We start from the raw sequence: 24,596 nt of genomic DNA, 5'->3' as shown, positions 1-24,596 counted from the left end.
CAGACTCATGGACATAGATCAAAGTGAAATGGTTACCAGGGGGAGGAGGATTAAGGGGAGGGAGTGGGGGGGGAGGAGTAATAGAGGGACAAATATACAGTGATGGAAAATGATTTGACTTTGGGTGATGGGTATACAACATAATCAAGTTAAATCTATAGAAATGTTTACCTGAAACCTATGTACTCTTATTGATCAATGTCATCCCATTAAATTAAAATTTTTTAGAAAAAGGGGAAAGTGAAGAATAAGTGTCATTTTTCCCTTCTTCCGTTTACCTATTTCTCCAGCAACAATTTCAACTGACATGTGAAACGTATGTGGTGTTCTGATCCAACTCTATCCTGACATATGCTTGGTGACAACATATAGAAATAATTATTAGCAGACAATAAGAGAAACATTATAATTGAGTGATCCTTTAGAAAGACAGGGGAGTAAACAAAAATCACTGCCTGCTGTTTATATACTGACCAGTCCAGAGGTTGATACATTTTTCTTATCAAATAATTAAGAGTAGGGATTGATTTTTCTTTGTCATTGCATTTGTGTTATGTAAATTTATCTCAATTTGTTTTCATTCTACCGTGGGTAGTTGCTTAAGAGAGTCTTGTCCAAGCATTTAAAAAGTTACTCTACTTTTTGTGTTGTTGCTGGCGTGAAATAATAAGCAAATCAAAACTTGTAACACGAGTGTTCTTCTCTCATTTATAGCCATGTAAGTTGGTTTGAATTTCTCTGTGCTTTTGAGGTATGACTCCCAATGTATGAGGAGTATTTGGTTATTTGGAGATTTTTATTTTGGAATATGATGGTAATGACTGCTTGCTAACTTTTATACATACGTTATCTTGTGTCTGTGTTTGTGGGTAACATAACAATAGTTCTATGTTTATTAGTAATGCTATTTTATTTGTTTTTCTTTTTTTTTTTCCTAAGTGAGAGGAGGGGAGATAGAGTCCCACATGTGCCCCAGCTGGGATCCACTCAGCAACCCCTATCTAAGGCCGATACTCTGCCCATCTGGGGCCATGCTCACAACAGAGCTATTTTTTAGTGCCTGAGGCGGAGGCTCCACAGAACCATCCTCAACTCTCCAGGCCCATGTACTCAAACCAGTCAAGCCATGGTTGTGGGAGGGGAAGGATGGGGAAGGAAGCAGTGGAGAAGCAGATGTGTGTGCTCTGACCAGTAATTGAACCCAGGACATCCACACATCAGGTTGACACTACCACTGAGCCAACTGACCAGGGCCTATTTTATTTCTTAATTCATTTGTTTTGGGCTCACAAATATTTCCTGTGTTTTTTTTATATATATTTTTTGTTGTTGCTATTTTTTGTTTTTTTTTGAGAGAGACAAAGACAGACAGGAAAGGAGAGAGATGAGAATTATCAACTCATAGTTGCGCCACTTTAGTTGTTCATTGATTGCTTCTCATACACGCCTTGTTGGGGGGGCTCCAGCTGAGCCAGTGATCCCTTGCTCAAGCCAGTAACCTGGGGCTCAACCTAGCCACCTTGGGCTTCAAGCCAGTGACCATGGGATCATGTTGATGATTCCATACTCAAGCTGAATGAGCCTGCAATGAAGCTAGTGAGCCTGTGCTCAAGCTGGCAACCTCGGGGTTTCAAACCCTGGTCCTCAGCGTCCCAGGTCAATGCTCTATTCACTGCGCCACCATCTGGTCAGGCTTACTTGTGTTTAAATATGTTAATTTTAGGAAGGCCCCTCTAATTTGAACTAACACTGATTCAATTAAGAAAACATTTAGTGTTCAGGCCCAACTTTTTGTACAATAATTTTGGTCTTAACATAAAGCTGTGCTTCTGTGGCACTGGAGTCCTTGTTTCTTAGGCTCTGGAAGAGTTCTTTTAAGCTAGTGTTAAAGTCTTCCTTGCTGCTTTTGGTTGGAATAATGACATCTTAAGACAAGTAGTGTGAGCTAGACACATATTGCATATTGGTAAACATATGTACAGCAAATATATACTAAAAAGCGACAAGACTTAGTTTATCTTTTTGCTTTGATTTGTGGAAATTTCTCTAAATAAAGAGCTTTTCAAATTTAGTTTTATGGGTCCACTTTAGTCCATAGAACTCCTATTGTTAATTATTATTATTATTATTATTTTAAAAATAGAACCCTTGCGCAGTGAGACTGGAGGAAATCTTAAAACATTCTAGAAACATAGTCCCAGCAGAGTGTAATTAGGGCAGGACAATATAATTTCCCTAAACAAATAAGATTGAGCTTATTTGGCTACTCACAAAACCAAGGCCTCTTTTCTCAAGCCTGGAAGCAAAGGAACTTGTACCTGTGTGTGGCCTTTACACCTGGCCTTGAATAGCCTCAGTGACTGAGAAGTCTGGTGCTGGGGCTTCCAGTTGACTTAATTTCCCCGGGCTTCTCTCCTTTGAGTTGTAGAATGACTATTTATTGTTTTGGGTATTGAGGTAAATAAAAGCACAACCTTTGCCTCTCTTGCCAGGTGAATCAAGTCCCAGCCTCTGCCCATACTAGTGCCCTGTTGACCATTAGACCTTTCTCCCACCTGAAAGGAAGGGGGGCCATTCCCAGAACTGTCTGAGCTTACTTTGTGGGGAGAACAGCCTGGTGGAATTAGAAGTCAGGTTCCCTTGTTCATGGTGGACCGGATTGATGGCCCTGCCAGTTAATCTAGTCACTGTGGTTATAATTGGGGACAGAAATGCCTCAGCAAGAAAGTGGTTTGAAGACTTGCTAAAGATGGACTTTGATGTCTGGCTTTTCCTATGTCTTTTGAGAAACCTGGTATAACTGGAAAGGTAGAAAATCTTACGATCAAGCATATTGAACATTTTTTCCTTTGGCTGAAATTAGAATTTTTTTTTTGTATTTTTCTGAAGTGAGAAGCCGAGAGACAGACAGACAGGCTCTCACATGCACCCAACCAGGATCCACCTGGCATGCCCACTAGGGGGTGATGCTCTGCTCATCTGGGGTGTTGCTCCATTGCAACCAGAGCCATTCTAGCGCCTGCGGTGGAGGCTATGGAGTCGTCCTCAGCACCTGGGCCAACTTTGCTCCCCTGGAGCCTTGACTGCAGGAGGGGAAGAGAGAGATAGAGAGAAAGGAGAGGGGGAAGGGTGGAGAAGCAGATGGGCGCTTCTCCTATGTGCCCTGACAAGAAATCGAACCAAGGACATTCACATGCCAGGCCAATGCTCTACCGCTGAGCCAACTGGCCAGGGCCCTGAAATTAGAATTTGATTTTACTTTTATGGATAGTTCAAGTTACTATGATTATGAAACAAATTAAGTAAGACAAAGCCATACATTACATCATAAAATATTTGCTATATAGATGTTATAACTTTAGATTTTCTATGCTAAGTTTTTTATTGTGTAAAAATATTCAATTTATTTAGATAATTAGCTAGTAAAATAACCAGTCATGATGAAGGATCTTTGAATTCTCCGAGACTAATGAGCACCTTCCAAGGCACATAATAGGTATATAATAAATTGATAAAAGAATGAATGATAGAATTTAAGGGTCTATTGATAAAATTTTATTTACAAAGCACCTAGTAAGATTTTATATATAGGGTACTATTAAAAAATCAAGAAGTTAAACCTAAAAGGAGAACTTTTAATGACTAGGGGGAAAAAGCACAATAGTATGAATATGTATTTTTTAAGATTAATATTATATAAGTATGTTTATTATGTTTGCAGGCTTTAGTTTATTAGTAGTTGAAAAAATCTTTAAAGAGTTTCTTTTTCTCTTTTAGGCCACCAGCAGCATGTAGTAAGCCATCAAAGTAAATATTTGGTTTATTAATCATATTAATTTTAGAACCCGGCATAGTGGAGGCATACAAGCTTAAAGAACAATAGCACCTCTATTTCTATAAGAAAGGACCATCTCACCTTCAGTTACTTGTGATTTTTAGAAATAACAAAATAATATAGATTCAAATACTATTTTTTCTTAAAGTGTTTATAACTTTTTTTTAAAGATTATAAATACAATATAAAATCATTATGATGAATATGGAAATAGAATTAAAATTACGCACAGTCTTCAGTACCGAGAGCCTGGCATTTTGCAATGTATAGATTACAGGGCATATGTCATGTGTAATGCTTGGTGAACACGAGTTCAAGTAGAAAATCTGTCTACTGTGCCCCTCTTGAACATCTATAAACAGATTGGCGGTATTAAAGGCTCTGAGAAGGTCTGCAAGGAAGCAGGCTTTTTCATTTTTCAATCAGTGTTGCCCAAACTTATTTGACTACTAAGCCTCTTGTGTGTGTGCACATGATGCCTTTTAGCATTCTCACACTAAGATAAATTTAATTCTATGTATATTCCTTTTCTCCTTTTAAGACATTATGTTTTCTGAAAGTCTGCCCTGGCCATGGGAAATTTCCCTTTAATTTTTTTTTTAATTTTTATTTTATATATTTATTTTATTTTATTTATTCATTTTAGAGAGGCGAGAGAGGGGGAGAGAGAGAGAGAGAGAGACAGAGAGAGAGAGAGAGGAGAGAGAGACGGGGGGGGGAGCTGGAAGCATCAACTCCCATATGTGCTTTGACCAGGCAAGCCCAGTGTTTCGAACCGGCTACCTCAGCATTTCCAGGTCGACGCTTTATCCACTGCGCCACCACAGGTCAGGCCTCCCTTTAATTTTTTAGGCTTGATCTCTTGGTATATTTCATAAAGAGGATCAAGATTCAGAAAGAGAAAATTTATCTTGGAAAAAGGAGGAATTATCTTCAAATGTGTGATCACTGTGGGTTGCATAACAAGACATTGCATACCTTCAGTCCAAAAATCAAATTTATTCATGGTCAACACTTCTAAGTCTTTGCCAGCTGTGGATTATATATTTGGGAAAGCTTATGGAGAGGCTTTGATCACAGGCTGGCTTGTTGTAGAATTTCCTGACTGCAAAGAGCAGGCATTTTCTTTTAAGAGAGGATGGGTATGTGTTGGGGTGGTGGTGGTGGTGGTGGTGGTGGTGGTGGTGGTGGTGGTGGTGGTGGTGGAGAATAGGCCATAAAATTGTGAATTCGGTTATTATGTAGTGTACCCTGTCCTCCCATCTGTCCTTCTGAGATGACTTTTATCCATAGTAAAACAATACCACATGCTGCTGTGGTTAATCAAAAAAACTTGCTTTAAGACTGCTGTAGCCACACTGAATCTAAATGGGGCACAAAGCTTTGTCACCCTCAGGGGAAGACGTGCTGGAAACAAGTGAGGTAGCACCTCCAGCAATTTTGTGGAGGTTTCCTTTATGCTTCTAGCAACTGTCACTTCTGTCACTGCAGTGCTGTTTTTAGAATAGCTTTAGGGATTCCCGTCTTGCTTCATGCCTGGCTTTTTCTCTTAATTTCTGAAATGCTGGCAGATTAACGGTTGAAGTCTGAACAACTCTTTTTTTTTTTTTTTTTTAAAGAAGATATCAATCTGGTTTGACTTACTTCCTGAATATATATTTCTATGTCAGTTTTCTTCTGTAACCAACAATTCAACCATTGGTATTTTATGAAATGTAGAAATGATATGACCCAAATGTACATCAGGGGAGTGTGTTGGAGAGATTCGCAGAAAAATGAGAAACCTTTTATTGGGCTGAAAACCCACACTGAAGACATTTGAGAAGAATCCGATTGGTTGCATTGGATTTTTATATAAATGTTCATCTGGTCTCATTTTTATGTCTTGTTTGAGGGGGTCTGAAACCCATCAAGAGATCCCAATTCCCGAAGACTGGTTACTAAAGCAGAAGAACTAGCAGGAATATGCAATGTGAAACTTTAAGTTGACTCTCTGAGTCAGTGTAAATGCTACAAAAATTTTGTGAATATACAAAATAAACTCAAAGCAAAACTAAAAGCACATTTCAGAACTCGCGAGCTGATGACACTTGGTTATCCTGCATAGATACTAACTAGTTAGTTCATGTCAGTGCTCAGATTACTTTTCCTTGTTGAATATGCAGGTTTTCTCCTCCTACTTGCTGTCTTACTTGCTTAGGTAACATCCACTTGAGGAGAGATCTGCGGTTACCACGTACAGCAAACCAGGCCCCTCCAATATTTTTGCAATCATAGCAGAAACTGCTGATCGCCACCGAGATTTCAGCCTTCCTTTCTTTATAAGTAATTAATATAAGCTTCTCCTGGAGTAACGACTCTATTTTCTAGCCTCCCTTGTCACTAGGTATAGCTCTGTGACTATGTTCTGACTAAGGGACTTAGGTGTGAAATTTTCAGAAAGGGGAACATCACCCCTCATTTCCCCCTTCTTTTCCCCTGATGCCTAGAATTGGATGGGATGGCTGGATTTGAGCAGCCATTGTGGATCATGAGGTAGAAGTATGAAGTAGATGCTACCGTAGATAAAACCTGGGTCCTTATCACTAGACCACCATACCAGTCCTGGGTAACTTCCTCTTTAGACCTTGTTTACAGTGAGGAAGAAATATACATCTATCTTGTTTAAGTTGCTGCTATTTGGGGTTTTCTGTACTATGCTGCTGCTAATCCTTCTATCATATTATGCTAACCTGAGAGCCAATTCTTCGTCAGGGTCATGATCATAGTACAGACCAGTATAAAGCAAATTCACCAAGAAGAAATCAACTTGAAAGCACTATGCTAAGCCAGTTGACTAGGCAGTTTTCAGAACAGACTTCTTATCCTCTTCATGGCTTATTTGATCTGCCCACTTACTGTGGCCGGGTATCAGAACATGATAGGGCTTGCTTATTAATTCACTCAGCAAAAAACTTAAGTGCCTACTATATGCTAGATACTGTGTTAGGCTCTGAGAATTCAGTGAGAAAAAAATAGCCATAGTCTCTCTGTCCTGACAGGGCTTACAGTCTGGTGTAGAAGATAGATATTAATCAAAGAGCCACAAAGTCTACAAACTGTAGAAAGAGCTCTAGGAAAAAAGTGCAGAAACTCGCAAGAACCTATGCAATGTGGGAATCTCATCTAGACCTTGGGGGTGAGAGGGGTAGTAGGGAAGGCTGGATGGGGGCTCTTGAATTGAGATCTGAAAGGTGAGTTGGATCTAACTAGGTGAGGAAGGGTAGAGGATGCTGTAGACAGAGGGAACTGTCTTTGTATAAGCTGTGAGGAGGACAGCTGGTGCATTTCAGGAGTGGGACGGCAGCCACAGCGTGACTGTGCATTGCAGCTGCACGGAAAGCAAGGGAAGCAATGGGAATTAGGCTTACGTGGTACGGATGCCACTTTTGTAAGGAACTAAGCATTATCTTTTTTTTTTTAATTTATTTTTGTATTTTTCTGAAGTTGGAAACGGGGAGGCAGTCAGACAGACTCCTGCATGCGCCCGACCGGGATCCACCAGGCATGCCCACCAGGGGCGATGCTCTGCCCCTCTGGGGTGTCACTCTGTTGCAACCAGAGCCACTCTAGCGCCTGAGGCAGAGGCTATGGAGCCACCCCCAGTGCCCAGGCCAACTTCGCTCCCATGGAGCCTCGGCTGCGGGAGGGGAAGAGAGAGACAGAGAGGAAGGAGAGGGGGAGGGGTGGAGAAGCAGATGGACACTTCTCCTGTGTGCCCTGGCCGGGAATCGAACCCGGGACTCCTGCACGCCAGGCCAACGCTCTACCACTGAGCCAACCAGCCAGGGCCTAAGCATTATCTTTTAGTCTGACAGTTAAATTCCAAATCTTTCACGAAATAGATAAAGCAATCAGAGCATTGGTATTTTGGGGAGTGATACCCTAGGGCATATAATTAAACTCCAGGTTTTTCTGTGCAATTCTCTTTTGCAGTGATTTACAGCTTGAATGCCAGTGAGTTAATGCGTCTCAATTTTTTTTGAAAAAGATATTGCTGAAATGGTACCTTTCAAATTAATGCTACTGAAAGTAAAAACAGCAGAGACAGGAAAATACTCATTTTCCAAACATGTTTTATTTATAGATTGGTGAGTTCTTAGAAAGGATGATTTAATAATTGATTCCTTCTTTGTTTTGAACAAATACAGTATTTTGTGCCTTTCTTTTAAGCATAGTAACCAGTACAGGGAGCAGTACTATATGAGAACAGAGGTCTATTCTTAGAAAAAAAATTAATACAGTCAGCTATTATGTGAGACCCACAATTGATGGCAAGGGCCTTAAAGAAGCCGTGCGTGCTCTGAGACAAGTCTGTGCGGCCTCTCACCAGCTCCGTGCTAGGCCATTGCCATCTCTGTCACTGCCAGGGCATGAGGGGACACTTTGTTTTGTCTATTTTCCTGACTTCTAGTGAGAGACTCACAGCAATGTCTTGCTTCTCCCATTTTCTCTGTAATGTTTCTGAATGCTGATTTGCCTTTGCTGCTTCTCTACCAAAAGCAAGAGTGTTCAGAGCATCCCCCTCACTGTGTACTCGGAACAGACGGAACTGGGGACTGGCCGGGTACAGCGTTTCTCAGTAGCTACTGTGGACTTTCTTTCTTTCTCCTGTGGAATTTCTTTCTCCCCTCCTCTCCCTCTTTCCCCCCTCCTCTCCCTCTTTCCCCTCCCCTCCCCTTCCCTCCCCTCCCCTCCCCTCCCCTCCCCTCCCCTCCCCTCCCCTCCCCTCCCCTTCCCTCCCCTCCCCTCCCCTCCCCTCCCCTCCCCTCCCCTCCCCTCCCCTCCCCTCCCCTCCCCTCCCCTCCCCTCCCCTCCTCCTTCCTTCCTTCCTTCCTTCCTTCCTTCCTTCCTTCCTTCCTTCCTTCCTTCCTTCCTTCCTTCCTTCCTTCCTTCCTTCTTCCCTTTCTCTTTCTCTTTCTCTTTCTCTTTCTCTTTCTCTTTCTCTTTCTCTTTCTCTTTCTCTTTCTCTTTCTCTTTCCCTTTTCTTCCTGCTATTTATCATGGGGAAACTGGAAGTTTGGGGCTTGAATTGAGACTTTCTGATAAATGGAGAAAGAAAATTGAAGCTTATTTAAAGATTCCCTCATAAGGATATGTAGGCAATACTTCTAGGCATAGAGTTGAGAGAAACTACTAGGCCCTATAGACCAAACCAAGCCTCAACATCATAAAAATAAGTTAAAACAAGAAATCTTTAAATAATGTCCTCCTTTCTATTGGTCCACATACATATACTTTATATATTCTCCTGTCACTTCTTTTTTAAATTTATTTTTTATTGAAAAGTTTTTCATGAGTTCAGGTTTACCATTGACTAGGTAGGGAGGTGGGTTCAGGACACCCTTAAGTTGGAGTGGGTGGGACACCCACGTGTTAATGCTTTCAAGGTGGGGACCATATGTCTTCATCTGGTCTTTACATGGGCACAGCAGATGCTTAGTGGTGGTTTTTTTTTTTTTTTTTTTTTTGTATTTTTCTGAAGCTGGAAACGGGGAGAGATAGACAGACTCCCGCATGCGCCCGACCGGGATCCACCCAGCACGCCCACCAGGGGGCGATGCTCTGCCCCTCCAGGGCTTCGCTCTGCCATGACCAGAGCCACTCTAGCACCTGGGGCAGAGGCCAAGGAGCCATCCCCAGCACCCGGGCCATCTTTGCTCCAATGGAGCCTTGGCTGCGGGAGGGGAAGAGAGAGACAGAGAGGAAGGAGGGAGGGGGGTGGAGAAGCAGATGGGCGCTTCTCCTGTGTGCCCTGGCCGGGAATCGAACCTGAGACTTCTGCACACCAGGCCGACGCTCTACCGCTGAGCCAACTGGCCAGGGCCTAGTGGTGGTTTTTTAGTGTATTTACATACACAAGCATCCTTCAGGAGAAAAAAAGTGCCTTAAATTTAAGTTCTGATCCCTCCCCGAAGGCTTTGTCGTGAAGTGTTTTGCAAGCTGTTTGGCCTGCACACGGGGTTTGCTATGGCACTATTTCCTCTGGTCCTATTTCTACCAGATGTACAATTATACTTCGATTCGTTTGTCCAGGTGTCTGTTACTGCCAGAATTACTGTTTTATGGTCACATAATAACTAGCCCTTATCAACTAACTCCTCGTTTGAAGCCCCCACTGCAGTGCTGAGGGCCCTATTCAGAATGACTTGTTTATTGCTCCTATCGTTTATTTACTTACTTAATCATGGACTACTTTGCATTGATAGTTAATTGTTTTATTCCTTTAAACCTCATTTCTCTGTTTTATAGCTCTGGAAGAAAGAGGTTGAATCTTATACTCCTTTTGAGCCTCTCACAGCACATAGTAGGCAATCAACAAATATTTGAATTTGGAAGTTCCACGTGAAGATAGTTTTTTGTCTTGTAGAAGAGCCTAACGGTGTAAATCTATTTATGTGTGTGTGTGTGTGTGTGTGTGTGTGTGTGTGTGTATATATTTATTTATTTGATAGAATCCAAGACCATGCTTAACTGGGTAAACAATTCCTTATAGTGTGCTGGAATTTCTTGTAGGTGTACCATCTTTCTTTGAGGTGTGTGTGCATGCATGTGTGTGTTGAGGCTGAAGTGTGTAATGCTTAATTTAGCACAGGAAACCCACAGGTAGAGACCCATTTTTCAGGTAAAACACAGCACTGATGGAAAAAATGTTATTAACAATGGATAAGGAAGCAGTTTGAAAGATTTAGCAGTAAGCTTGACCAGGCAGTGACGCCATGGACAAAGCATTGACAAAGCATAGGATGCTGAGGACTCAGGTTTGAAACCCTGAGGTTGCCAGCTTTACTGTGGGCTCATCTGGCTTGGGCATGGGCTCACCAGCTTGAGCACAGGGTTGTCTGCTTGGGCGTGGGATCATAGACATGACCCCCTGGTCACTGGCTTGAAGCCCAAGATCACTGGTTTAAGCCCAAGGTTGCTGGCTTGAGCAAAGGGTCACTGGCTTGGCTGAAGCTCCCCAGTCAAGGTACATATGAGAAAGCAATCAATAAATAACTAAGGTGTCGCAACTATGAGTTGATGTTTCTCATCTCTCTCCCTTCATGTCTGTCTGTCCTTCTCTCTCTCTTTAAAATAAAACAAACAAACAAACAAACAAAAAAACCCACCACCATTTGTTGGCGAGTCTAAGAGCCCTAACCCTCTCTTTAGCAGCTTCTTAAAAAGGCTCTATTGAGTTCACACTATTTTCATAAAAGAATCTCTGCTTCTTATTACTGGGAGGTAGGTGATATTAGAAAGAACTTTATTGGCAGTGGGTTTCAGGTGAACTTTGGAGAGAGGCAATCAAATGGAGTCCATTAGCAACTTAACTTTAAAAGTTCAGCACAGCTTTGTAGTTTTGAAAATTGGCAGCCACCAAGGTTCTATCAACAGGGTTAAGTAAAGCTTGGAATATTTTCCTAAGAGAGAACATATGCTATTAAAAACAATGAGATGGATAGGCATGCATGACCTGAGAAAATCTACAGAAAGTCCAAAGAGCAAGTTGTAGAACAGATCTTGAAATATAATTTCAATTACAGGGTGTCTTCAGGTTATGACACAATTTTGTTCCTACAACAGTGATGTAACCTGAATTTTGGTCTAAGTTGAAACACACCCTAGTCTAAGTCACTTACCTATTATAACACAGTTGTAAAATCATAATCTAGGAAATAACAAAATTAAGTCACAGAAAATGAAAAAGACATAAATATACTGTACTGTACACTGTAGTGTAGTAACAGAAAAAAATGACAAAAACTGAGTGTAAAAAAATTCCTTACCTTTATTCCTGTGGTTGGCTTGCACACTGGAAGGGGCATTGCAAGGTGGGAGAGAGGGACCAATTGGGAGGAGGAAGCTGGAGAGGCAGGAGAACCTGCAGAAGGTGCTGGAGATACTGGGTCAGGTGAATCAGGATTGCCTAAGGAACATGCAGGAGACGCTGGAGATGATTCTACCTGTACTATAGGTGTTTCATCTTGAGAAGCAGCTGATGTAGAGGGTACAGGGTCTATTGCAAGCCTCTCTACCTTCTTAAAGGATTGTTCCAGGCTAGTCTGGAAGGTTGATGACTTCTCTTCCAAAGTCTGCCTATAGCATTGCAAGGCATCCATAACAGCTCTGTAGACCTTACTGAGTCTGTCATCGCTGGGGTCCTCAGGCTGAAATTTTGCCAACCCATTCTCTGCCATAGAAAAACCTTCTGCCAAACACTTGGTAGTAAATCACTTGGGTTCTGGGGTTTCTATCTCTTCCTCTTTAATCAGCTGCTTCTCCAGCTGAATGAGTTCTCAGCAGACAGCTCCTCTCCATGGGATGCCAATAGCTCTGTGACATCCTCAGCCTCCACCTCCAAAGTAAGCTGTTTACCCACGGCCACAACCTTCTGTGTTACAGCCTCCACCGACTCCTCAAAGCCATGGAAGTCATACACAAACTGGGCACACAGTGTTTTCCACACACTAAGTTTGTTTGCCTCACTTCATCCCAGGCAAAAGCAATGTTTTGTACAGCATCGGAAATTTTAGAAGACTTCCAGAGTTTTTGAGTGTAAGGTTCTTGTCTTTCTCAGTTGCATTAAGAGTCATAGCAAATGTCCTCCAGAGGTGGTTGGCCTTGAAAGAGGCAATGACACCTTGGTCTGTGGGCTGTTAAAGGGCAGTGGTATTAGGTGAAAGGTAAACCACCTTGACATTAGGGTTAAAGTCACTCCAGTGGCCAGGGTGACCAGGGTCGTTGTCCAGCACTAGCAACCCCTTAAAAGGTCGCCTCTTGCTAACACAGTAGTCCTTCACTGCTGCACAAAATGGCTGGAAAACCACTCCTCAAAAATCTGAAGCATCTTTCAAGCCGTCTAGATGACAGGCAGTTGACCCTTCCATGTGCCCTTCAGTGCCCTTGGATTCTGTGCCTGGTACACCAACAAAGGCTTGAGTTTGAAGTCGCCTGCAGCATCCCCCCAAGAAGCAGTCAGTCTCTCCTTGTCAGCTTTATGGCCTGGTGCTGTCTTCTCCTCTTTGGAGATGGGTAGGTCCTGTTAGGCATACGCTTCCAAAAAAGGCCTGTCTCGTCAACATTGAACACTTGTTCAGCAAGTTGCCCCCCTCTCTAATTAATTCAGCCAACTAATTAAATTAATTGGCTCTTCCTATTAGGAAATTCGCTTGCTGCTTTCTCATCCCCACTAGCAGCTTCACCCGGCACTTTAAGGTTATGTAAGTTGACGCGAGCTTTGAAACGCATGAACCAACCCCACACACTCTTCACTCCCTACTCTTTTTTCACTTTTTATTGCCTCAAACAATCCTTTAGCCTCTCCTGAATCAACATTAGACTAATGCTATGTGCTGCCGATGCTGGTCTTCCAGCCATAAAACTCATGCAGTGTTTCCATCTCAATCATGATGCCAGTCCACTGTTTAGTAATCACAGTTGCTTTCATAGGGGCTGATCCCTTTACGTGCTCTAGGATATGGTTCTCATCCTTGGTAACTGTTGCTACAATAGAGCCGCTAAGGCCTTCTGTGGCTGATGTTCGTCGCTGAGTTTCCTTTTTCTGATCTATTTACAATGTCTGATTTCACTTCTGTCATGAAGGCTTTCATCTTCTTTGAAGCACTACTATCTGAAGACTCTGACTTTCCTTTAGGAGTCATGGTAAGGGCCAAGAAATCACCAAACAAAGCGACACAAACAAACACTGCACTTTCAACAGTCCAAAATGGCGTAGGTAAGTGTACCGGGGGATGCCAACTCCCTCACTCCTATGTCATGTTACATGTGTTCTTCCACTGTGCCACCAAGCTAGTTCACCCACATAGTCCGTAAGTACGAGGCTAATGACATAAGCCGAAACATCTCATTTTTTTTTTGTTTTTATGACATTGTGCATCATAAACTCAAAATGTTTTATGTCGAGACTGTCATAACACAAGGACCCGTTGTATATAACAAAACAAAACAAGAGACTTCTGTATATATGCACATACAGTCAATCCGTAGAAAGAAATCTGGCAGGATACACACCAGACAGATGGACAGTTGATTACCTCTGGGAAGTGAAGATAGGTGGGGTTTTCTGATTTACTCTGTATATTTTTAAAATTAAGAATACATTTCTATATTATTTGGTTAAATATAGTCAATGGTTTATAGACATTCCCTGCCATTACAGCTTGGTGATGTCTTACGAAAGAAAATGGCAAGAACAACTGAACAAGGTATAGTTTTGAGTTGTTTAATTGCACTATTGTTCTTGCTCAAAGATAAGTGGTTAAACTTGAGTTATTGTTAAACTGTGAGAAGCTATAACATGAAATAGAATAAAAGATGTTGCTGCTTATTTCCTTTGTTAAGTCAGTTTAGAAGTCATCAGTTATTGGTTGAAGGAAAAAGTGCAGCCCTTGATTGGTTTAGTGATATCATTTATGTATTTGTATTTTCTAGCAGTTTTTCTTTAGTTAGATATATTCAGTGTCTCAGAGGCATTTTGATCATTTCTGGGAAGAGCTATGACACTGCCTCCCATGGTACTTTTGCACATTTTATCCCACAGAATCCTTCTAAGAGCAATGGCTCGAGGAGGTCAGGCAGCATTGGTTCTGCTCAATACGGGAGGAAATGGCCCAGGAGAAAATGTGTGACATAAATTAAGTCACAGAGCTAATAAGTGACAGGGTCAGGAATCAGATGGAGCCAAGTCTCTTCATTTTTAAATTTTCTCTCTTTCTACCCAGCATAAGGGTGTGTACTACAGCAGGGCTGCCCTGAGTAGAAAGTACTGGGACCATGGACAATGTTTGCACTGATAAAGCCTCAAACCATTGAAAGGTATTGTGAGGGAATATTAGTACTGAAAGAAGAAGATGAGGGTCAAATAAAATAAAAAATATGAAAGAACTTTCTTGAAAACCATTTTACAAACATGAGGTGGTGTTTTGGTCATGGGCATAATAGTCCATTGAGTCTGTTCTTGGTGTGTTGGTGAGGCGTGCCCGAGAGCACTGCTCTCGTTTCGAGCGGAAAGCCCGTGGAGTAGAAGAGGAGAGGTGAGATGGGAAGAAAGCCAGGAAAGCGACTTCATGAATTGACTTCCATTTGGATCAAATGGGCTCCCTGCCATTAAAAGAAACTTCTTTCTAGGAAGAAGTGGGCCCTATTCCAGCTGTAAAGGGGCTCCTCCTCTCTTGTATGGACAGATTTTTGAATGACAAACATTTTTGGAATTGTGCCCATCCCCAAGTGCCATGCTATGGGGTCTGGGATAGTAGGTGTATTCATAGAGACTCCTATGAGATGAAGTTCACCATGCTGCTGCCGTATGGCTACTCCTTCCTCTGTCTTTGGATCTGGATGAGGTTTTATGAAGACCTGACTTGTAAACGTGAGGCTTTGTATCTCATTTCTAGCCTCTGGTCATGTGTTCCTTTGAGCATTGGGTTTCTTAGAGACAGATTGGATTATCGCTTCCTTGTTGCTGTTTTGTTGAGAACCAAATACTTTGAGAACCAAATACCTTGATTTATTCAAAAGGCCAGAGTGTGGTACACAGTTCAGGGACAAAGTCATCTATCCATCCACTCATTCAGTACCTGATAACAGTGGACACTGGAGTGTGGTTATGGCTGCAGAGAACAATCCTATTCTTGTCTCCTAGCTCGTAGTCTGTTGGGGAAGGGGAAATAGAAACACAGAGATAGCTGTTTTACTACAATGTGTTAAGTGAAGCACCGGGCACCTAGTGACTACACAAAGGCTTATGAGTGGCAGTGTTAGAATATAGATGTATAAACAGTGCCCTGGATTCAAGGCCTAGCGCAGACTCTCTGAGCCACAGTGCTGTTGACATTTTGGGCCCGATAATCCTCTGGTGTGGGGGACTATCTTGTATACACTAGGATGTTTAACAGCATCCTGGTCTCTATCTATTAGATGTCTGTGCTAGTGCTCACCCAGCTGTGATCATCAAAAATGTCTCCAGATGTTGTCAAATCTCCCTTAACAGCGCAAAAATTTTCCTGGTAAAGCCACTGGCCTAGAAGAACATGGGATTGTCGTGTTTGGCAGGGTTAAGGAAGGGTGTGTAGGTAGGACATTCTCTCTCTCTCTCTCTTTTTTTTTTAAGATTTTATTTATTGATTTTAGAGAGAGGAGAGAGAGAGAGAGAGACGTGGGGGTGAAGGAGTGGGAAGCATCAACTCGTAGTAGTTGCTTCTCATATGTGCCTTGACCGTGCGAGCCTGAGGTTTCAAATCTGCGACCCCAGCATTCCAAGTCATGCTTTATCCACCGCGCCGCCACAGGTCAGGTGGGGATGTTCTTAATGGATAATTCAGGCTCAGCTCAGTTTAGCGTCGAGAAGCATGGCTGCTGACAGTGACTTAGGTAAAGGCATATAGGTCTCTGTTTGTTAAATTTGGGTTCATTTTCTTTCTCCTCTTCATGGCAGAGATAATAATGCTCTATTTTATCAAATCTTATATTCTTTCCTTTCTGGGCTTATTTTCTAGCCTTCCTTGCGTGGAGACAGGTGACTGAGTTCTGGCCCATGGGATGTGGCCACTTTTTCTCCTTATCCCTGTAGAACTTCCCAAGTGATCCTTTACTTTGCCTCTCCTGGTTTGTTGACTGTAAGTACAGCATCCAGAAGAGGTCCTGGGAAATGATGGAGCCACTGGAGAAAGAAGCCTAAGGGACCCTGAATGCCGACATGGAGCTCAACCCTCTTCTGATTTGTACTGCACTTTAACATAAGAAAGAAATAAACTCTTCCTCTGTCATATTACCAAGATTTAGGGGCTGTTTTTGCATAGTAGTTAGCTTTCCTAATAACTATACTCTTTCCTGCTCCCTCTCTCTTGTTACTTCTCATGTCATAAAAATACTACTTACTGTTACTTCTCTATGTGAAGTAATCTGGTGACCTGCACTTGTCAAAGGCTAGAATATGCCCCTATATTAGCAGTCCCTATAATACAATTAATTATATACCTTTCTAGCTCACATGATTTTTCTTTTCAAAATCTTCCTTGGAAAAGATGAGTAGTTGGATCTGTCTTTAGCTGCTTTTTGAAATGACTTGGACCAGGTCATGGAATAAGGAATTCTGGTTACAATCCAAGAAGAAAAGTCTTCCTGAATGCTGAGTTCATAGTAGCTTTATTCCCTACACAGTTCAAATAGGCATCCCTAAGGCAGAGGAAGAGAAAGGACAGTCAATCCTTTTATTTAATTTTGGCAAGACTGCAGGTTATGGTGCTCTGGGGAAATGCAACCACAGATGTATCAATGTTGTGAAAAATTGTTGGCAGTCTAACCTAAGCCATAAACCTAAACACAGACAGCGCATTCTTGAAGAAAGCTTGTGTTGCCTGTATTTGACCCCAACATCCCACCTTCCAAGATGGTCCTTCCATCTTTACTTATGAAATGCAAGTTCCGTTTGTATATTTTAATCAGTATTTGCTTACTAGATTATCTGGGTGTGTTGTGATTTTCAGCACGTTAGACAGTTTTATGATTAGCTCAGCAACCACTATATTACATTTGCTGCCGAGTTATGGATAAGCATAAAGAGGTTTCTTTTTTCTGATTCTACAGTGATATTTGAGAGGCAGCGTAGCAAAGTGATTGAGAACACGGACTCTGGAGCCCTGCTACCTGAGCTCTAATCCAGGTTTAGCACTTTTTTTTTAATTGTGTGACCTGGTGTACCATTCTTCACTTCACTGTGCTTTGTTTTCAGGAACAATAATTGTACCCGCTTCACAGAGCCACTGTGAGAACGAAAGGGTTAATTTATATGTGGACATTAGGTGTGTGCCTGGTACAATATAAGTGCTTCATAAATATTATCTATCAGTATTACTAAATGCAAAGCTGTTTGTTTTCACGTATTTTAATTACATGGTAATCGAAAGGAGAAATTAGTTATCATTTAATTCATTAGGTCTTTAAAATGCCTCTGTGTTTTAAAGGGACTTAATTAGCTAGAGTTATTCCCTCATTTTGGGAATTTTTATTTTATTTTTACATATAGCTGGACTGGAAAGTATGAAAGATTATATACTAAAATGTTAATAGCATCATCTCTGGGAGGTTTGAATAGGGATGATCTTTTTTTTATTATTGATTAGAGAGAGAGAGGGGGAGAGAAAAATAGGAAGAGATGAGAACCATCAACTCATAATTGCTTCACTTTAGCTGTTCATTGATTGCTTCTCACACGTGCCTTGACCAGGAGGCTCAAGCTCAGCCAGTAACCCTTTGCTCAAGCCAGTGTCCTTGGACTCAAGTCAGCAAGCTTGGGCTCAAGCCAGTGAGGTTGGGCTTCAAACCAGGGATCTTGGGTTCATGTCCATGAGACCGTGCTCAAGCCAGTTGCCTTGGGGTTTTGAACCAGGAACCTCAGCATCTGGGTCAATGCCCTACCACTGCACCACCACCAGTCAGGCAGGGATGATCTTAATTCATTTAAAATTTTATTTGCATTTTCTTTTTTTTTTTTTAAAGGACATATTTATTTTTTTTTTAATTTTTTATTTTATTTATTCATTTTAGAGAGGGAGAGAGAAAGACAGAGAGAGAGAGAGAGAGAGAAAGAGAGAGAGAGAGGAGAAAGAGACGGGGGAGGAGCTGGAAGCATCAACTCCCATATGTGCCTTGACCAGGCAAGCCCAGGTTTCAAACCGGCGACCTCAGCATTTCCAGGTCGACGCTTTATCCACTGCGCCACCACAGGTCAGGCTTTATTTGCATTTTCTAACTCTCTACACATGAGCCTATATTACTTGTAGAATTTTGTTTAATAGTGTAAGGAGCTTAACTAATATTTTTGACATTTCCAAAGAGAATGTTATTTGTGCTGTTTTACATGTGAATATATGTTTCACATATCATATGAAGTTTCACATCAAATGAATGCTTTTTGCATTAACTTTTTGTGGCCCTCCCCACCCCGTTTTTCTTCATTCAAATGAAAGTGTTGGTAAGATCAGTGACACACGTGGCCCATTACAGAAATTTCTAGAACATAGATGCACATCTCATGTAACTTCTCTTCAAGTAGCTTTTATTCTTTTGTTTGTTTGCCTGCTATGTCTGATAATTCTGGGAATAGGCTGGATTTGTGCCAGACACCCTGACTTAGCTATATGATCCAATAGTTGTAGAACATGGACCTAATACTGTGGGGATGCTTCCTGCTTTTACCTTGAAAAACATGCTCATTATCTGGGGCCCCTGGAACATGGTGATACATCTGTGACTGAAATGTGAGGGTGGTTATCTAGAACTTTAACAGCCTGCCTGATATCACTCAATGCCTATGAAGAGTTGGACCAGGTCAAAAAGAAATCTTTGGGTGAGAGAGAAAGTGTAGAATTTGCACTGTGGCCTTCAGTAATATTTCTGGTTGTCAAAAGGGAGAGCTGGAAACTCAAGTAGAGTAAACGGTGACCATCTATTACTAAAAACTTCCTGTGTGCAATCACTTGACCCATCTGATCCCTAGTATTCACCTCAACTTTGTGACACAGGGGAAGTATGAAAGTAACAATAATTATCACAATAGGAACCAACAACTAGCACTTTTTTTGAGCACTTACCTTGTGCCAGCCAGTGAGCTAAGCTCTTTTCATGATTATCATGTCGACCTGGTCAAATGTCCAAGAGGACATGCCATCATGCTCCTCACTGTGTGAGTGAGGACACTGAGGCTCTGAGAGGTACCTCGATAGAGCTCAGATTTGACTGCAGGTCTGCCTGACTCCACAGTCATGCTGGTTCAACATGACGTTTTACGTGAATTATTCTAAACTCGTCTTTTTTATTATTTGTTTTAGGTGTTTAGGACCTGAACATCTTAACTTTTTATCTGGAGATGTTTCTTTTAATCTCTTTTGTTCTTTTTAGTAAGGCATACATTTCTGTACAGTTTTATAAGGATTTTTAAATGTACATTATCTATCTGTTTGGTTTGCACAACCAATGGGCCAGTCACAACAGGCATTATCCCAGCTTTTCCTCAGGAAAATGGAGCCCTGAGAAGTGGACTTGCCCCAACATGTGACAAGTAAATGCCAGCAACTGGGCTGGGGTGATGTCTTTGGACTCCTGGTCCAGTTCTTGTTCAACTGTGCTGGGTTTTTTTTTTTCCCGTTTTGTGACACACACACACACACACACACACACACACACACACACACACACACAGATAGGGACAGACAAACAGGAAGGGAGAGTGACAAGAAGCATCCGTTCATCATTGAGGCACCTTAGTTGCTCATCAGTTGCTTTCTCATATGTGCCTTGACCGGGGGATACAGCAGACCAAGTAACCCCTTGCTCGAGCCAGCGAACTTGGGTTCAAGCTGGTGAGCTTTTGCTCAAACCAGATGAGCCCGCGCTCAAGCTGGCGACCTCGGGGTCTTGAACCTGGGTCCTCGGCATCCCAGTCCGACGCTCTATCCACTGTGCCACTGCCTGGTTAGGCTCTGCTGTGTTTTTGACACATCTTTCTCACAGGTTGTCCATCTTTTTCTTCTTGCCCCAGAGGATTACTTTTTATTAAAAACAAAAACATTTTCTTGGTTATTTTTAATAATTTAGCAGGATTGGGACATACACATGGGTCCAGGCAGAGCATTCAGAGAAAGGACCAGGCCTTCCAGGAGTTTTCACACCTTACATTATGTGTATCAGGAGGTGTTCCCTAAACCCTGGGTGGATCCACTGTGCTTGTCCCCTTCCAGAACCTCGGAAAGGGGCCAGCGGTGCAACGTGACACCCCATACTTGAGGAGCTTGGCTCAGCTCCAGCTCCTCGCACTGTGTCTGCAGCGCCATGTACAGCTGTCCCTGAAAGCATAGCTTCAGACCACCCGTCAGTAAATGATTTGTTTTTTTTGAAGAAGTTGCCCTGAAGCCATTTCTTTATATGAAAGCTTTTAGTTCATCCCTACGCTAGAAATTCAATTTACCACTGAATGAAGTTTTTAAAAAGAGACTGTTATTATTTTATTTAAAGAGAAGTATTAGAGGGCAGGGTTTGGTGGAAGCAATAAAAGAAAACCATTAATATAAATTGAGAATTAGGCTGCTGCTTTCCGGTGAAGATGGCAGGAGGGGTGTTTCCCTCTCACAGGATGATGGAGTGGCCGTAACAGCAGCAAGCTGCCGGGCACAAAGGCAGCAGGAGACTGTGGTAGAGCTGGTCTCTGGTCGCTCTCAGGGAACTGGGTCCAAATTGTGGTCCCTTTTTGGAATCAGATTTTGGCATCTATAATTTCGTAAGGAGGAATGGAGCTATGAAAGAAGGTAATAGAGAAGAAAGAATCTGAGATGTGGGCTCTCACCCCAGCTATGGGACTAATTATCTACCTGACTTTAGAAATGTCACTTAACAGCTCTGGGCCTTGGCTTCCTTACCTGTAGAATGAGGTCGTCGGACCAGAGCAGGCGTATCTGACCCTCACTATGCATCAAATTGGTGACCTTCTAAAAAATACAGATGGCTGGGCCCCATCTGTAGAAATTCTGATTTAATTGTTGTGGGGTGTGACCCGACATCAGTATTTTTAAAGGCTCTCCAGGGGATTCAGATGTGTAGCTCGGTTAGATAGACTCTAAAATTTCCTCTCTCTCTGACAGTCTATTTTAAAATATACATAGTTGGTCTCTTACCAAGGGATTTATGAGCTACACAGCAGCTTGTAAATGGGTTTACTGTAATGAAGGACACTGATCATTTTTGTCTTGGGAAAACAGAAAAATTATTGAAGAGTTATTGAAGATATGCCATTGGTTTGTAAGATAATTCTTCAGGGGAAGCCATAAAAGTGTTCTTTTATTAGATATTGAAGATGGCAGAAAGTTAGATAGTTTAATACAGCCAGAAAGGAGGAATTGTTAGTTTTTAGGTAAATGAAAGTGTTTTTCCTGAGAAGTTTATGCTGGGAGACGTTCTTCATAGTCCTACAAGAGAATGTTTGGGTTGCAAACTATTTTTTAAAATTAATTTTAATTTATTGTGTTAACACGAATTCAAGTGTCCGACTCAATATAACTCCCTCACGCAAACTATTTTTAAGGTGAGTACAGTAACTTCTAACCCACACTACCTTCCTCAGTCCAAACAGAGAAAATCATATTTTTATAAACGCTTTTTATAATTATTAGGCTGTTTTGGGGGTGAAATTTTCAGTCCTTGCTAAAGAAAACTACCCTTCCTTGGGACTCAAATTCCCCTGAACCAGTTTTATTTTTAAATGTAATGCACTGAAAAACAAAAAATTAATTATTCTTTTTATTTACTTAATTTCAGATGAGTAATCTTACGAAAATTATGCTGAATTATTTTATAGTTTATGCATGAATGTCATAGGAAAATTTAATATGGATGGCATACATTTGATACCAGAGGTTTCCTCACAAGTACTTTGGTTAAAACCTGGTCCCTCAGGTCCCCAGATTCTGCCATCATCCAACACTTAAGTGGTCACAGTGAATCCAAGTCCAAGGTCACCTCCCTCCCCTTCCCTCTCTCCCTCGCCGGCTCGCACTTAAAGAGCTTTGGCTGTGTAATCCTCTTCTGTGTCTGAAGAATCCAGGCAAGATTCCGACTGTTGTTTCTTCCGAACAGGAAGTCACCAACTATATTCAGGATAAACTCCACATTTTGTAAAATTTAGAGCCTGTGATCTATAACAATTCTATATGAGGAAAGTGAAGAGTGATTGACCTCACCCTGCATCAGGTAGGAGGAGCAGATAGAATTAGATAAGAGGTGCTTTTAAAACAATCAATGTGGACACTCATTACTAACCTTTAAGCTCTTTTTCTTAAAAAGAAGAAAGAAAATCGAGTTTGTAATGAAAAATCCTGTGAGGCTTTAAAAAAAAATGTTGGGTGTTAGATTTTTAAGTACAGAAAAGCATAATGAAGAAAACAAAATAACCCCAAATTCATCACCTAGGTAATCTTATAAGCATTAGAAACTCTAATGTCTGAAAAGGGCAAAACTATTCCCTAAATAACTACTTTAAATAGGGAACTTTATTTTCTTATTTCAAAAATGAGGCTAAGGGGTAATAACTAATATTTTTGGCTACTTGTTATGTGTCAGTTCCTAACTTCTAATTCTCCAACAACTATTATATTGCAGGTATTATTATTATCCTCACTTTAAAGATTAGAAAAGAGACTAAGTAACTTGCCCAAGGTCATGGTTAATATGCAAGACAGCTGGGATTTGAAGCCAGACAGCTTGGCTTACAAGGCCCAGATCATAAACCCTTTATGCTGCTTACCACAGAATGTTGGGTCTTAAATTGTGGCAAGTTATAACTATTCTTGCTAAGTGACTAGACTGCTATGACAACAGAAAAGTATCCTAGGTTTTCTTTTTCTTTTTTTTTTTTTTTTATAAATAAATTTTTATTAATGGGGTGACATCAATAAATCAGGGTACATATATTCAAAGAAAACAAGTCCAGGTTATCTTGTCATTCAATTATGTTGCATACCCATCACCCAAAGTCAGATTGTCCTCCGTCACCCTCTATCTAGTTTTCTTTGTGCCCCTGCACCTCCCCCTTCCCCTCTCCCTTCTTCCCTCCCCCCCCAACCACCACACTCTTGTCCATGTCTCTTAGTCTCGTTTTTATGTCCCACCAATGTATGGAATCATGTAGTTCTTGTTTTTTTCTGATTTACTTATTTCACTCCGTATAATGTTATCAAGATCCCACCATTTTGTTGTAAATGATCCGATGTCACCATTTCTTATGGCTGAGTAGTATTTCATAGTGTGTATGTGCCACATCTTCTTTATCCAGTCATCTATTGATGGGCTTTTTGGTTGTTTCCATGTCCTGGCCACTGTGAACAATGCTGCAATGAACACGGGGCTGCATGTGTCTTTACGTATCAATATTTCTGAGTTTTGGGGGTATATACCCAGTAGAGGGATTGCTGGGTCATAAGGTAGTTCTATTTTCAGTTTTTTGAGGAACCACCATACTTTCTTCCATAATGGTTGTACTACTTTACATTCCCACCAACAGTGAATGAGGGTTCCTTTTTCTCCACAGCCTCTCCAACATTTGCTATTACCTGTCTTTTTGATAATAGCTAATCTAACAGGTGTGAGGTGGTATCTCATTGTAGTTTTGATTTGCATTTCTCTAATAGCTAATGAAGATGAGCATCTTTTCATATATCTGTTGGCCATTTGTATTTCTTCCTGGGAGAAGTGTCTGTTCATGTCCTCTTCCCATTTTTTAATTGGATTGTTTGTTTGTTGTTGAGTTTTATGAGTTCTTTGTATATTTTGGATATTAGCCCTTATCTGAGCTGTTGTTTGAAATTATTTCCCATTTAGTTGGCTGTCTGTTTATTTTGTTGTCAGTTTCTCTTGCTGAGCAAAAACTTCTTAGTCTGATGTAGTCCCATTCATTTATCTTTGCCTTCACTTCTCTTGCCTTTGGAGTCAAATTCATAAAGTGCTCTTTAAAACCTAGGTCCATGAGTTTAGTACCTATGTCGTCTTCTATGTAATTTATTGTTTCAGGTCTTATATTTAGGTCTTTAATCCATTTTGAATTAATTTTAGTACAAGGGGACAAGCTGTAGTTGAGTTTCATTCTTTTGCATGTGGCTTTCCAGTTTTCCCAGCACCATTTGTTTAAGAGGCTTTCTTTTCTCCATTGTGTGTTGTTGGCCCCTTTATCGAA

The 24,596-nt window shown here is 41.3% G+C and overlaps 1 protein-coding gene across 13 annotated transcripts in view; it reads left to right on the top strand.

Moving 5' to 3' along the window:
* ANKRD44 (ankyrin repeat domain 44) overlaps positions 1-24,596 on the top strand; it is a 345,918-nt gene that overhangs the window by 71,664 nt on the left and 249,658 nt on the right. The window contains exon 1 of one of the 13 annotated variants that reach the window (XM_066346431.1): positions 22,485-22,618. The exons of the other annotated variants lie outside the window; for them this stretch is intronic. The gene's annotated coding sequence lies outside the window, so the exon portion shown is untranslated. Of the gene's footprint in view, positions 1-22,484; positions 22,619-24,596 lie in introns of those variants that run through there. 13 annotated transcript variants of the gene reach the window in all.

This window comes from Saccopteryx leptura, chromosome 7 (genome assembly GCF_036850995.1).
Source record: "Saccopteryx leptura isolate mSacLep1 chromosome 7, mSacLep1_pri_phased_curated, whole genome shotgun sequence".
Classification (NCBI taxonomy): domain Eukaryota; kingdom Metazoa; phylum Chordata; class Mammalia; order Chiroptera; family Emballonuridae; genus Saccopteryx; species Saccopteryx leptura.
Note: the sequence above shows the minus strand (reverse complement) of the source record. Positions and strands in the feature narration are given on the sequence as shown.